Source organism: Meleagris gallopavo, chromosome 6 (genome assembly GCF_000146605.3).
Source record: "Meleagris gallopavo isolate NT-WF06-2002-E0010 breed Aviagen turkey brand Nicholas breeding stock chromosome 6, Turkey_5.1, whole genome shotgun sequence".
NCBI lineage: Eukaryota > Metazoa > Chordata > Aves > Galliformes > Phasianidae > Meleagris > Meleagris gallopavo.
In genome coordinates this window covers 21,724,944-21,737,474 of record NC_015016.2, presented here as the reverse complement: position 1 = coordinate 21,737,474, position 12,531 = coordinate 21,724,944, and positions in this window count along the sequence as shown.

The following is a 12,531-nucleotide window of genomic DNA, read 5'->3' as shown; positions in this document are numbered from 1 at the left end:
GAGAAACAAAGACATCAGTCTCCTTTCAATTAGACAGTATACATTCATGGAGTTATTTGGAGATGCAAGTTCGCTGATTATATTTGTTAGTATTATTTGCAGAATCTTGCTGTCAGTACTTGTGAAACAAGACCTAATCAACATTTGAAAACTTGCCCTTCAACCTAGATCATCACAACACCAGAACTCACTTCATTATTGCTATAAATGCTTTGAGTGCTACTGCTAGCAGTGCTGTGATTAAACATAAAAGAAGTTAGAGACGCCGCTGACCCATTATTACATGATTAAATCAATTTGCTTTTGTAAGTAACTTTCACCTGCCCGGTACAGATGCACATGTACACTTGGTGTCAAGCAGCACCCAGACCAGGAGAGGGAGCCCGTGGATTAGAAACAGAGCTGCTTCAGTCTGCTTGGTTTAAACTGAGAAATGGGGCGGGCACTTTGCAGTCCCACTTGCAAGTGAGAGGAATATTCTCTCACAAAATGCTATGAACGTAGTAAAATTAGTCACACCTTTTCAAATACATATTTTCAATTTTATCTTATTTTAGATGAGATATAGGCAGCTAAGGAATTGCACAGCTGAATATTAAAATCCACTAACAAAATATGAAGCTTACAGTAGGATATTTATCAGACCAATTTAAGGTAGAACTCGGAGCTATGGAAATGGATTATTCTGATTTTCAACATAACAGTAGACCCAGCAACGGAGGGCTTGATGGGAGATCACTTCTGTAATTAATATTATGTGATTCACAGTTTTTCTCTTTCACCAGTTTTCCAAACCATTCTTTTAATAACATTCCAGCACATCTGCTATTATAATGTTAAAGAGCCAGCTACAAATGAGTACTGTGCAAGGCATCACTCAGACTGCCTACAACATTTATACCTTCTGTCAAGGGTAGCGGCAGTTTAGAAACAACCAGGTTTTTCTATCATCTAAATGCCTGCCATTTCAAGGTAGGAGCAGCTGGTAGTTCAGGCAGTGATCCAGACCCTGTATTTCAATTCTCTGTACAAACACCAGAAAGATCATCCTTATTCCATACACATATTAACACGCACAGTGCAGAAATTCACAATATGTGACTATCAATCAACAAGTAAGGAGGAGAAGGCAGCAGGGAAACAACTGCGTTTTTAATAAAATGAAACTATCGCTGCCCACAGGTATGTCACCATAAAGTGATTTGTAGGCAGCACTTTGTGCAAGTAATGCTTCTAAGCAGCAATTCATCCCATTTTGATGAGCGGGTATTAGGCAACTTAAAGTGATGAGTTTTGACATCTGCTATAAACAAAGAAATGAGAGTTCATGTCACACTACAGTGGAAGATCTCCTTGGCTTTTGGCTTGCAAAAGAGAGTTAAGGGACCAATCTGAAGAAGGAAAGCAGAGCCAAACAATCTTCTGGTTTTACTTCAGAACACCATCCCATAGCTGTTAAGAGTGTTTGTCCAGACCCTACTTGACCACTGTCAACACCTTGGCACTGCAGGTAAATCTGATTACATGAGGGGTTTGCAACTGCTGTGGAAGATACAGGAGACCCAGCCTGTTGGATATCCACCTAATGCCAGCAGCTGTTACTTTGTGGCTGACCTCACAGTTGTGACCATTCTTTCATGGGCAACCACTTCTCATCCCAAGCATGCCACCGAGAGTTCAGTCTCTTCTACGTACTAACACCTTTCCTTTCAGTTTCACACAGATTCCAGAAACGAGAAAACAACTACTGCTGTCACATAATTCAAGCCCCTGTTTAAGAATGGAAATAGTCTTTTATTTATTACTGGGAATTCTTTGGAAAAAATAAGACAAACTCGTATATTTTTTCTAATCATAATTTGCATATCAGCAAGATAAACATTCAACTTGTATTCTTTGATATCCTATTTTTAATTGAATTGCCTACACAAAACAAAACAAACCCCTACAAATTTCAAATTTGGAATGGATTTAGTGTTTGCCACAGGCCAGGAGGGTTATAGCTTCTGTAATGAAAAGTCCATGCTCTCATGGGGTTTTGCTGTTCCACAATACATACAATTACGACATGAAAAAACACCCTGACCTCATTTATTCCCTAACAAACAAGATAAAATGACCTTAACTTGTCATTTGAAATTTGATGTTCAAAATCAAGATTAGATTCTGATCTAATTTGCATGGTGAGAAATCTATTTATATGAAAATAACAGATTTACAGTGCATGAGAGTACTGAGGGCCAAATACCCTCACTGCGAGTTGATGCTGTTACGGTTTGGCAGCAACAATACATGGAAAGTTATGAAAACAGAACCTGCTGTTCCAATATCCATATACAAGCATAAAATAGACAGATTGCTCAAGAAACGCAACACAAATGCACTAAGGTCTACTGTGTTTCTGTAACTTTTTGATAAAAAAAATAAGTTGCTTGCTTTCTACATCTTATTTTACAAAGACTCATAATTCACTTCATGAACGTGCTCCCTTGTGTGCAAGGGAATCATTATTTTATGGTGAGCATTATGCCAATCTATCAACACAATTAGCTGTGAAGTCCTGCATTCTGCTTAGAAAGCATTCCCTGTTACATCCATGTAATAAGGTCATTCTGGCTAACTATTTGTCCAACGAAGTCATCTGATTCTCTTGTGAGATGAGCAGTAGTGCACATATTTCCCACCAGCTCTTTCTCTAGTGCCACAATTAGTAAAAAAAAAAAAAAAAAAAAGTATTTTCATTTCTAGTACAACTTTTGAATATATCAAGCCATATATTCTTGAAATAGTGCTTTCACTCTTTGCTAAATACAATGATACTCAAGAAAAGTGATGGTCTGGATTTCAACAAGACAAAGAATGTGCAGCTAGTAGATTATTCAGGGTTTTCTAGCAACAGAACAGAATGAAAAACAAGATCAGCATGCAAATGAGATGCCTTTCCTCAGAAAAAAAATATGGAAATTAGGCTAAGCAATTTGCTGAATTTTCAAGTCTTTTCTTATTAGGTCAACTTGGTGAACAAAAATAAAATACAAATAAAATATAAATAAAATAAAATAAAAAATAAATAACCAGGACAGTGAATCATATTTTTTCTTTAATGAAAAGACCTTAGAATTTAAACTAGAATAAGCTACAAACTGTTTGTAAAAATGTTATTTTCATTTTTTTAATTTTTTCTTTCCAAATGTCATCAAGATTGTCTGACTATTCATTCACTGAGTCTTACTGCATTTAGTGTGAGCTCTGGGCTGTCAGACACCATACGAGAGATCTGTCCAAGGAACTGAACTTATTAAGAGAATAAGAGAATAAGCATTGTGGAGTTACTTCCAAATCATCAATCTCTTCCTTTTTAGTAAGATATGGAGGCCTCAGGCATTCTGCTTTTCAACAAAGATCTGCTACGTTCATCCAAACTACACATTTCTAGTGAAACTTCCAAACTTCCAACTTAGTCAAAACGCCAGGCGTGTCTTCCATTTTGGTTAGACAAAGATAAGTTAGCTGTTTAGATCTGGCTCTTGATAATGAGGTCAAATTCCATGATGCTCCACCACTCACAGGGCTTCTGAATGGGCAATCTTGCATTTGCGAAAAGACAAAGTTAGATGATCTCTCTTTCCTGGTGATAAGACTGTGCCCAGCTGATCCAGCCAGTCCTGCATTCCCCTCCTGAGGGTTCACTGTTAGCTACACCTTAATCACGTCCTCTACCATCAGCAAAGCCCTGTAGTACCACCTGGTAATGTCAGTGAGCACAAAGTGAGTAGTGAGGACTGAAGGAGGAACTTTGTCCTTCAGCTCACATTTTGCTAACGGGTTAAGCAAAATTCAGCAACTATTTGTGTATTATACATGCTGACTCAGTCTGCTGACTGACAACTGCAGCTACGCTCCCTTCTACTCTCTCCTGGGCACAACGGATGACAGCTGAGTGTCAAATTTAATATCCAGAAGACAAAGACAGAAATGGAATAGTCTTAGTAACAGTCTTTTCTTCACTTTGGGAGCTTAGCTGTTCAGTTTCCTTAAGGGACAATAAATCTCTCAGCTTGTGTAATGCACTTCCATTTTGGTTAGAGGATGAATATATTTTAACTCAGAGAAGGCATTGAATATTCCAGGAATCCAGCTGGAACAATAAAGTAAACATATTTTCTCTACAGAAAAAGCCTATCAGCTAGGGTTACAATAACATGTTTATTTGGATTCACTAGAAACAAAAAAGGACCTTCCTGTCAAGGACCACTGTCATCAAGATTTAAAATTCTGAAGTCTTTCTTCATTGAATGTATGACAAAAATTACACACAATCCCAAATCTGGAATTTCATATTAGATCAAAGTTAAAGCAAGTGAAGTGAGACTATGTGACAAAGGCACAGTCTCCTCCTATGTGTAAAACACTTCTTCAGAGCCTGAAAACCGTATTTTGGAACAAATGATTTTTCAAACTTGCAAATCTTGCTGTATTTTTCCAGCCAATTGTCATCAAAGCAACTCTCCATTATTCCCATACAGGTAAGAAAGAAAATACCAGCCAAACATATCAAACATACAGAATGTGATGTAATGTTTCTCACATGATTCCTCTTCAGAATGAAAATTTAATAAACAACATCCCATAATTCTCTACTGACAAAATTAGATTTTCAAATTCTTGTTTTCTTGTATAAAGCAGGTCGTATTTTTTGCTTCCTTATGTCCCTTTAAAGCTTCCAAAATCATAAAAAAAGCTTTTAGTGATGATATTTGATAAAAGGGAGGAACTTCATATGTAATATGTTGCAGAATAAATTTAGTGTGATCTGCATTCATTCAGGACATTAAGTCAGAATTCAGAATTTAAGAGAAAAAAAAGTGCTTAGAAATCAAGCTGATTGGAGTATTTCTTTTGCAAGTTATTTTGTGAATGTTTTGTTGTAACAGAACAAACAGAGTAAAACCTAAATATGAAATTACTTCAAGAGCTGTAAGTAGCACCTGCTAAACAACAACTATAGCAAGAAAAATAGAAAGAGAAAACACAACTCACCAACTAATAAGCTTGTTTCTCCTATACAATGAACTGATGCTGTTTTATGAAAAACAAAAGTTACTGCGGCATATTCTCTAATGTGAAAAAGGAACCGAGCCATGCGCACCTATGGTAAGATGCCAGCTCCTTCAGGCATTAAGTGGAATATCATTGTTGCGTTATAAAAATTAATAAAAACAGCTGCTTTGAACATAAGGAGTTCATTTACGATGAAGCTGGCTTAAAAAAAACATTTAGGTAATGTGCTATTATGGATGAGGGAACCAAAACACAAAATTAATATCAACACCCCCCCAGAATTTTAACAAAACACATTAATTAAAAAAATATCAAATTCAACAAATGTTTGTGCTTTTAGCTCCATCATAGATCAAGAATGAGGCACTTGAAACAGCAGAAAACTCAACTGTTGTTGAGAAGCTTTTTCACACTGAAGCAAAATGCAACAAAGTCTTAATAGAATCACAGAATCATAGAATAGTTTGAGTTCAAAGGGATCTGGAAGATCATCTCGTTCCATCCCCCTGCCATGGGCAGAGCTGCCTCCCACCAGCTCAGCTGCCCAGGGCCTCATCCAACCTGGCCCTGAGCGCTTCCAGGGATGGGGCACCCACTGCTCTCTGGGCAGCAGTGTCAGAGCCTCAGCACCCTCTGAGTGAGAAATGTTCCCTTCATACAAAATCTAATTCGCCATCTTTTGTTTAAAAATGTTCCCCCTTGTCGCATCACTATCTACCTGTGTAAAAAAGTGATTTCACTCCTGCTTATGAGATCTTTTGAAGTATTGGAAGGCCACTATCAGGAGCCTTCTATTCTTCAGACTGAACAAGCCCAGCTCCCTCAGCCTGTCTTTGTAGGAGAGGTGCTCCAGCCCTCTGAGCATCCTCCTGGGCCTCCTCTGCACCCTATCTAAAAACTCCACATCTTTCTTGTGCCAGGGCCGCCAAGCACAGATGTAATCCAGAGGGGGACTCACAAGGTTAGAATAGAGGGGAAGAATCCCCTCTCTCTCCCCGCTGACCACCACTCTGTTGAAGCAGCACAGGATACCACTGGCCTTGTAGGCTGCAAGTGCATACTGCTGGCTCATGCTAAGTTCTTCATCTATCAGGAACCGCCAAGTCCTTCTTAGTAGGGCTACTCTTGAGGAGTTCTTCTCCCAGTCTGTATATATATCTGGGAAACTTATTCAATATATGATTTTCCCAAGCTTACTTGGTGCATTTAAAAAATATTTGAGTAGCTTTATGTATCAAAAATTTAATTTTACCCCAACACTGCTTCTGCTCTCTTTACAGCACAAACAAAGAAACTCAGAGCTCTCTTCATCCCTGATGTAACCAAAGCTACCTTTCTGGGGGACACTGCCAGCGAGGCACCTCCGCCATCTGACAGGAGAAGGGGACCAGAGACTTCCCAGCCCTGCTTCTCTGTCTGATTGTGCTTGCTTCCCCGTGTCAGGAGCAGTGCAGGCACTGAGGCAGAGCAAGCCCACTGCAGACAGATAGCACAGGATGAAATGCAATCCTCCTCCATTTAAAAGTGCACTGCCAAGGTTTGGCCTGTCAGCGTTTGGCCAGGGGACAGTTTAGTTTATTCCAGAAAGGACCTGCTAAATAAATATTTTACTTTGAACCACAGAAATAGCTCTATCAATGAGATGACTGTTAGAAAATAATTCTGTCCATAATCCAATTTAAATTAGAGAGGAATCAAAGCCAGAATCATTTCCTCTAAATTTCACAATGAGACAAAAAAGTCAGTGTGAAACAGCTTGTACTGGACTACAGCATCCTCTTCCTAAGGCTAATCAGCACACCTTGTTACAACACTCTGCCTTCATTAAGGTTCATTATGGTGGAAGAAACTGGTTTCTGACACAGTGATTCCTAATAAAACATTCCCATGAATAAGACTAAAAACATTAAGAAAACAAGATCTGAAAAACTTATTGAGAAAACAAATGGGTCTGTGTTGTAGAGAGAATCTGAAATTAGCAGCAGGAGGTGGGAAAAAGGTGAACTCTTGACAGAGACTGTACTTTTCCTCAAACCAGTGAAAACATGCAAGAATTCAATTTGAAACTGCAGCACATAAGAAAAGGAGACACTGTTTAGCTCCAAAGTGAAAAGAGGGCTCTTTTGTCAGGGCTCTCCCAGGCCCAAATGGGCTGAGGCAGCAGAGCTGAGGTCCTTTCCTTCCAGTTTTCCCAGCCAACAGGCTGAGAAATCTTCCTCAGTCAGGAAACAACCAAATCATCAGAATAAAAAGTCCTTGAACTTAAACAATGGTGTCTCTTCTGCAGAACCTATAAAGCAGCTCGATAGGATGAGACTGAGTCTTAATGCAAGAGAATTTGAAAACTTCTGTGTACCTTGAAACTGTGGATTAAGAAAGGTCTGGGAAGAAAACTCATGCCTAAGACTACTGCTGATCTCAACAGATTTCTCTTCCCTTCTTCCAAGAAGAGGAGACTGCTCTTCTATCACTACCACTTGTGAGCAATCCAACAGAGATGGAAAGGCTTCGCTAAGGAAGACCTTGCTGTTAATATATGCGAAGAAGTACTTGTTTCTTATCTCTGTGCTAATAGCTCACTTCCTTACTGTTTGGGAGTAGAATTGTTTCCTTCAGCACAAAGCAGAAGGAGTACTGTAACAGTCTAAGAACCCCTAGCTCACAAGACATGCTTGTTTACGCATCCTTGAAAATCTGCTCTGATTTACCATGTACAGAAAGGTAAAGACTCTGCAGGCAAGATTTCCTGCACCGTTTGTGTTGTAAAGCCTTTGGAATAGCCCATCCAAAGACAATCCCTTCCTAAACATGCTCTTTAAAGATTTATTTCAAGTTTTTTTACTGACTTTTTTCTTTAAGCTGGAGAGAAAAAAAAATCCAAAAGCCTGTGGGAGGCTGTTATGAAATGTACTTCCACATGCTGTGCTGTGCTGCCTCAGCAGCTGGTTCATTTGAATTCCAGGTATGCACTACTGAGGTTTGTGTTGCTGTTGTAGGGTATTTCAAAACACCGGCTTATCGGAGGAGCAATGGTGCTTTTGGATCATTGCCCCTTTTTGAAGACCACAAAGCTGGCTCAGTTCACACACACACACCTTCCTAGCAACGTTACAGTGCCCAACCTTACTGGCATGAGTAAAGACACACCATTTTGTTAGGATGTCTACAGTGCTTAAAGCCAGAAAGCTTATTTAAATAAATAGCAGACCAAACTTATTCAAGTTCCTATGAATCATCATAAAATTAGCAAAGAAAACATTTAAAATAAAATGGTATGTCTTCAGTATACCAATGTTTAACTGGAACGATTGGAACAAATAAGCATGTGTAGGATCAGACCCGTTCCTGACCAGGGTCACCAGTGAACCACAACCCGACCCGATGGTTTAGTTTGCATAGAAACTGATCTACAATTTCCCAGAGCAAAATCCCACTCTGAGCAACAAAGCACAGTGCTTCTTGGGTACTGGAAACCCTACGTCCCTGGCCTGGTGCCCAGTCACAGCACATCTGAGGAATGAGTGCATCTCATTGTGACACTACATTGGAACCTGTCATTCCTCATGCACAAGCAACAACATACACATGGCACAACAGAAGCTCATTACATGACAGAAATACGTTTGCAGTGCAAAGGAAAGATGTTGTACCGAGTGAGATAGAATATCGCATCTGGGCTAACAACTGCCAAGCTCATAGTCTGGAATAGAATGGTAATAAAGAGAAAATTCTTTTTCTCACCTAAAAATTCTGGGAAGATACCTTACACCAAGACTACATGTTAAGCCTGGTGCTCAGCACCACATAACAGCGTGATACTTGAATTAGATCACATCATCCAGCTCTTATTTTGCCAGTCAAGGTCTTGATCTTGCAATAATCTCAATTCTGAATAGATTCATGCAGCCACATGGAGTCAAGTGAAGCAGTGGGTATTCTGTCAAGGTTTTTTTAAGCAGCCATTTGTTCAATCTGCAGCAAATGAAGGCAGCTAGTCATGCTGCCATTTGAAGAATGTGTGAGTCCAGGTGTTACAATATTTCTGAAACAGCGAGTGCATTAATAATGAGCTCCAATTGTGTCGGGTATATGTGGTGGATATAAGTGCACTTTTCCTGGCTAAATATCCTGCTGATTCCCTACACTGAATCATATCAGAAATCTCAATTCAAATCATTTTTTAAAACGTCTAACGTTATCACTTAAAAACCACCTCAAGTGATTCAGTTTCAGGTGCACTTCCTACAACAAACTGCAGCATGATGCTTAGCATATTCAGAACTCATTCCAAATAGTAATATTTAGTGGTAAAACAAAAACAAAAACAAAACAAAAAAAACAAAAAAAACCAAAAAAAAAACAACACCAGAGTTTTATCCTTCTACCTTTCTGATTTGTAGGAACAGAACAGGAAAGAAGAACAAAAGAATGAAAGCCTCCAAGTTGTATTGAAAATTCTAAAAAAAGGGAAAAAATAATACCCTATCTTGATGGACTTATCCAGGCCACAAAAGCTGCTGGGGTATTTTTCGTGTGGTTGGGGCAGAATACCACTGCTGTCCTTTAACACTCAAAGCCACAGGTTAGCCACATGTTGCAGCCTGCTTTCAGGAGAAGCCATGTGTGTGTGTTCCTCCTCAGGAACAGAAAGCTGGAATGTGGAGGGGTCAAAGCAAACCCATTTCCCAGGCTGGCAGACTTTCCCAGCTGTCAAGAGAGGGAAGTAGAATCCATATTATCACCAAACACTTTGTGACTGAAATTAAGGTCATTTTAGCTAATTATATGTCTCTTTGCCATTAAGTAGCAATGTATCTGTTGTCAGATCATGCTGTTACTTCATTTTAAGAAAAAAACAGTACGCTATATGATTCTGAAGTGACAATTTGATTATACTTGCTTGATGAAGAATTTAAGTGGGGAGGAGGGCAAACATAGGGAGTGGTTTTTGAAAGAATGCCAAATTTTGAGACTCAAATTTCCTGAAAATTCAAAACTGTGAGAGTTAGGAATTTATTGATTATTCAGCAGCTGTAGCTTTAACAATCAGTTGGCAGGTGGTCTAGGACTTCTCATTTTGGTTATTTAAATGAAGGTGGAAGCAGGTGTCCCTCAACTGGAAGAGGCAGCTGCACTTCCAGCTTCAGTGAACCCATTTGTTTTCTTCGACACTCGTTCACTCAGTTACTTTGCTCTTAATTTCTGAGCTTTCAAAAACACTAGGCAAGAAGGATTAGGGTGTAGTCATCTACTGTCTCCTCTTGAATATGCTTCAAGCCACGTGCAAGCTATGCACGTTGGCAGCCTTTGCTCTCTGCAGACTGTGTTGGGCAAAAGGGACCTCCTTCCATGAAGCTGCTGACGTGCAGCCCCTCCTCTCCGCTGATGGCTAAGAAGGTTGCAAAAGGGAGCTACAAGGGCTGGGGGGACTTGTAGAACACACTGCCTACAGCTCCAAAAGGAATTTAGGAGGTTGTATTGAAACAGCTGGTGACAAAGTGTGAATGAATAAAGACAAATCCCTAAAAGATCAGAGCTGCTTAACACCTGCATACCACATACTTTTTTTTTTGAAAAAACAAAAAACTCCACATTGTTGACAACAGAAAAGGCTGAAAAATGATTGTACAGGAACACTGAATACGAGCAATGCTACTATTACAAGGAAAAAACAACACTTGATAGGTAAGTTTTAAAGACCTCATTTCATTATCAGAAACGAAGGTGTTACATCAGTGAAACAAGGGTAACTACACAAGTTAGAAAGAAAAATCAACCTCTCAACAGTATAGGTGCAGTTGATCTCTTGAATTATGTAAGGAATACAGAATAGCAGCAGGATTTTATCATTAGTTGAAAGGTTGCAAAAGCAACAAAAATGTGGAAATACTGGCAAGAAAAAGATAACATGAGGCAAAAGTGGTAGGCAGCTGTGCTGAATATTAGTGGTAAATGAAGCTCAAAGAAGTGATGACTTTAGGAAGAAACAGATGTTTCACTATTCCAAGCTTTCAGCTACATTCATTGGCCAGATAAATATTCTTTACATTATTGTGTAGTCTACGGATAAAACAACACAACAAACAAAAGAGGATTTACCCTGGCTACAGTTATTACCCTGCTTGGAACTGCTGAGCAGCTGATAAAGCAGTGTGATCAAGTGAGGTCAGAATCACCACATCTCCACCTATCCCTCTCCATGAAAATGGAGTGATACTGGTGCATGTAACTGTTATTCACCAAATATCTTAGTCATCAGACCAAGGCATATTGGACCAAAATGCCTAGGATGCTGAGTATTCAAATTATTGAGGCCTCTTTTGAAGTAACTGGAGCAACCTGCTGTATGTATGCATGCCAAGATGAGAAATTTAGGATAACTAAAAGACTGACAAATTCTCTGGCTGCATTCCCACTGATTTCACTGATGGAGTAGTTCAGTAATATAAAATTTACGAACCTTTCATTCTTCTTATGAGAGGAGCACGGTTACCGGCTGCTGCATAACATTTACCTTCTGGATATATGGATGGAAGGGACACACAACAAATATAATATGTACTATGATGAACATGAGATACAATACAATTAAATAATTTTTGTATAAGGCTCTTGTTTCCTTTTATAAAACTACCTATTTATCCATCCCTGTGTTTCTTCCTGAATCGTTCTTGAACAGAAATAACCTACCACGAAACATTAAGTATGACTGTATAATACCAAAGTTAAAGCACATCTGTTATAAAGTTTCTCTTAGAACTATTTGATTCTGACCTTTGACTCTTTTCAGCCATACAGCAAATATATTGTCTAAGAGCAAGAGATGATGAACAATAGCTTTCCTATCGGTAAACATAACCTTTTCATAAACAAGAACAGAAAGCATTGTTAGGAAAATGTGTGAGAAAGGATGCACTTAGCTCCATATTACCAGTTAAACTGCTTAAATCTTGTCTAAAGCAAGCCTGCTGATTTATACTCCTGATGATGGCAACTCTCAGAAAAGCAACTGACACTTAAAATGCTTTCAAAAAAAGACGTGACTCAGTGACCTCTCAAATCTCATAGAACCATACACAGATATTCTGCAAAAGTGGCTCACAAGATGGAAAGATTAAGGAGCTGAGGGACTGTGGACTGAAATTCCCCATCCCAGTGTAACAGAAGACAACGTGTTTAGAAAAGATACTAGCAAAGTCAGTGAATACAGCTATACAGAATTTAGGTATAACTTACTATAGTCTTTTTATTGTCATTATTTTTTATTTATAGCTCTCATTAATTTTCTAATGCTGTCAACTAAGTATGGGCAAAGCTATTCTTGTGCTGGCATATTCATATCATCAGCAAGTCTTCTGCCAGCACATAAATGGAGCCACAAAAATCACACCCTTCTACATACACAATGCCATAACAAGAAAACTGATACTTAGGAATACAGGATTCTTTTTTTTCTTTTCTTTTCTTTTT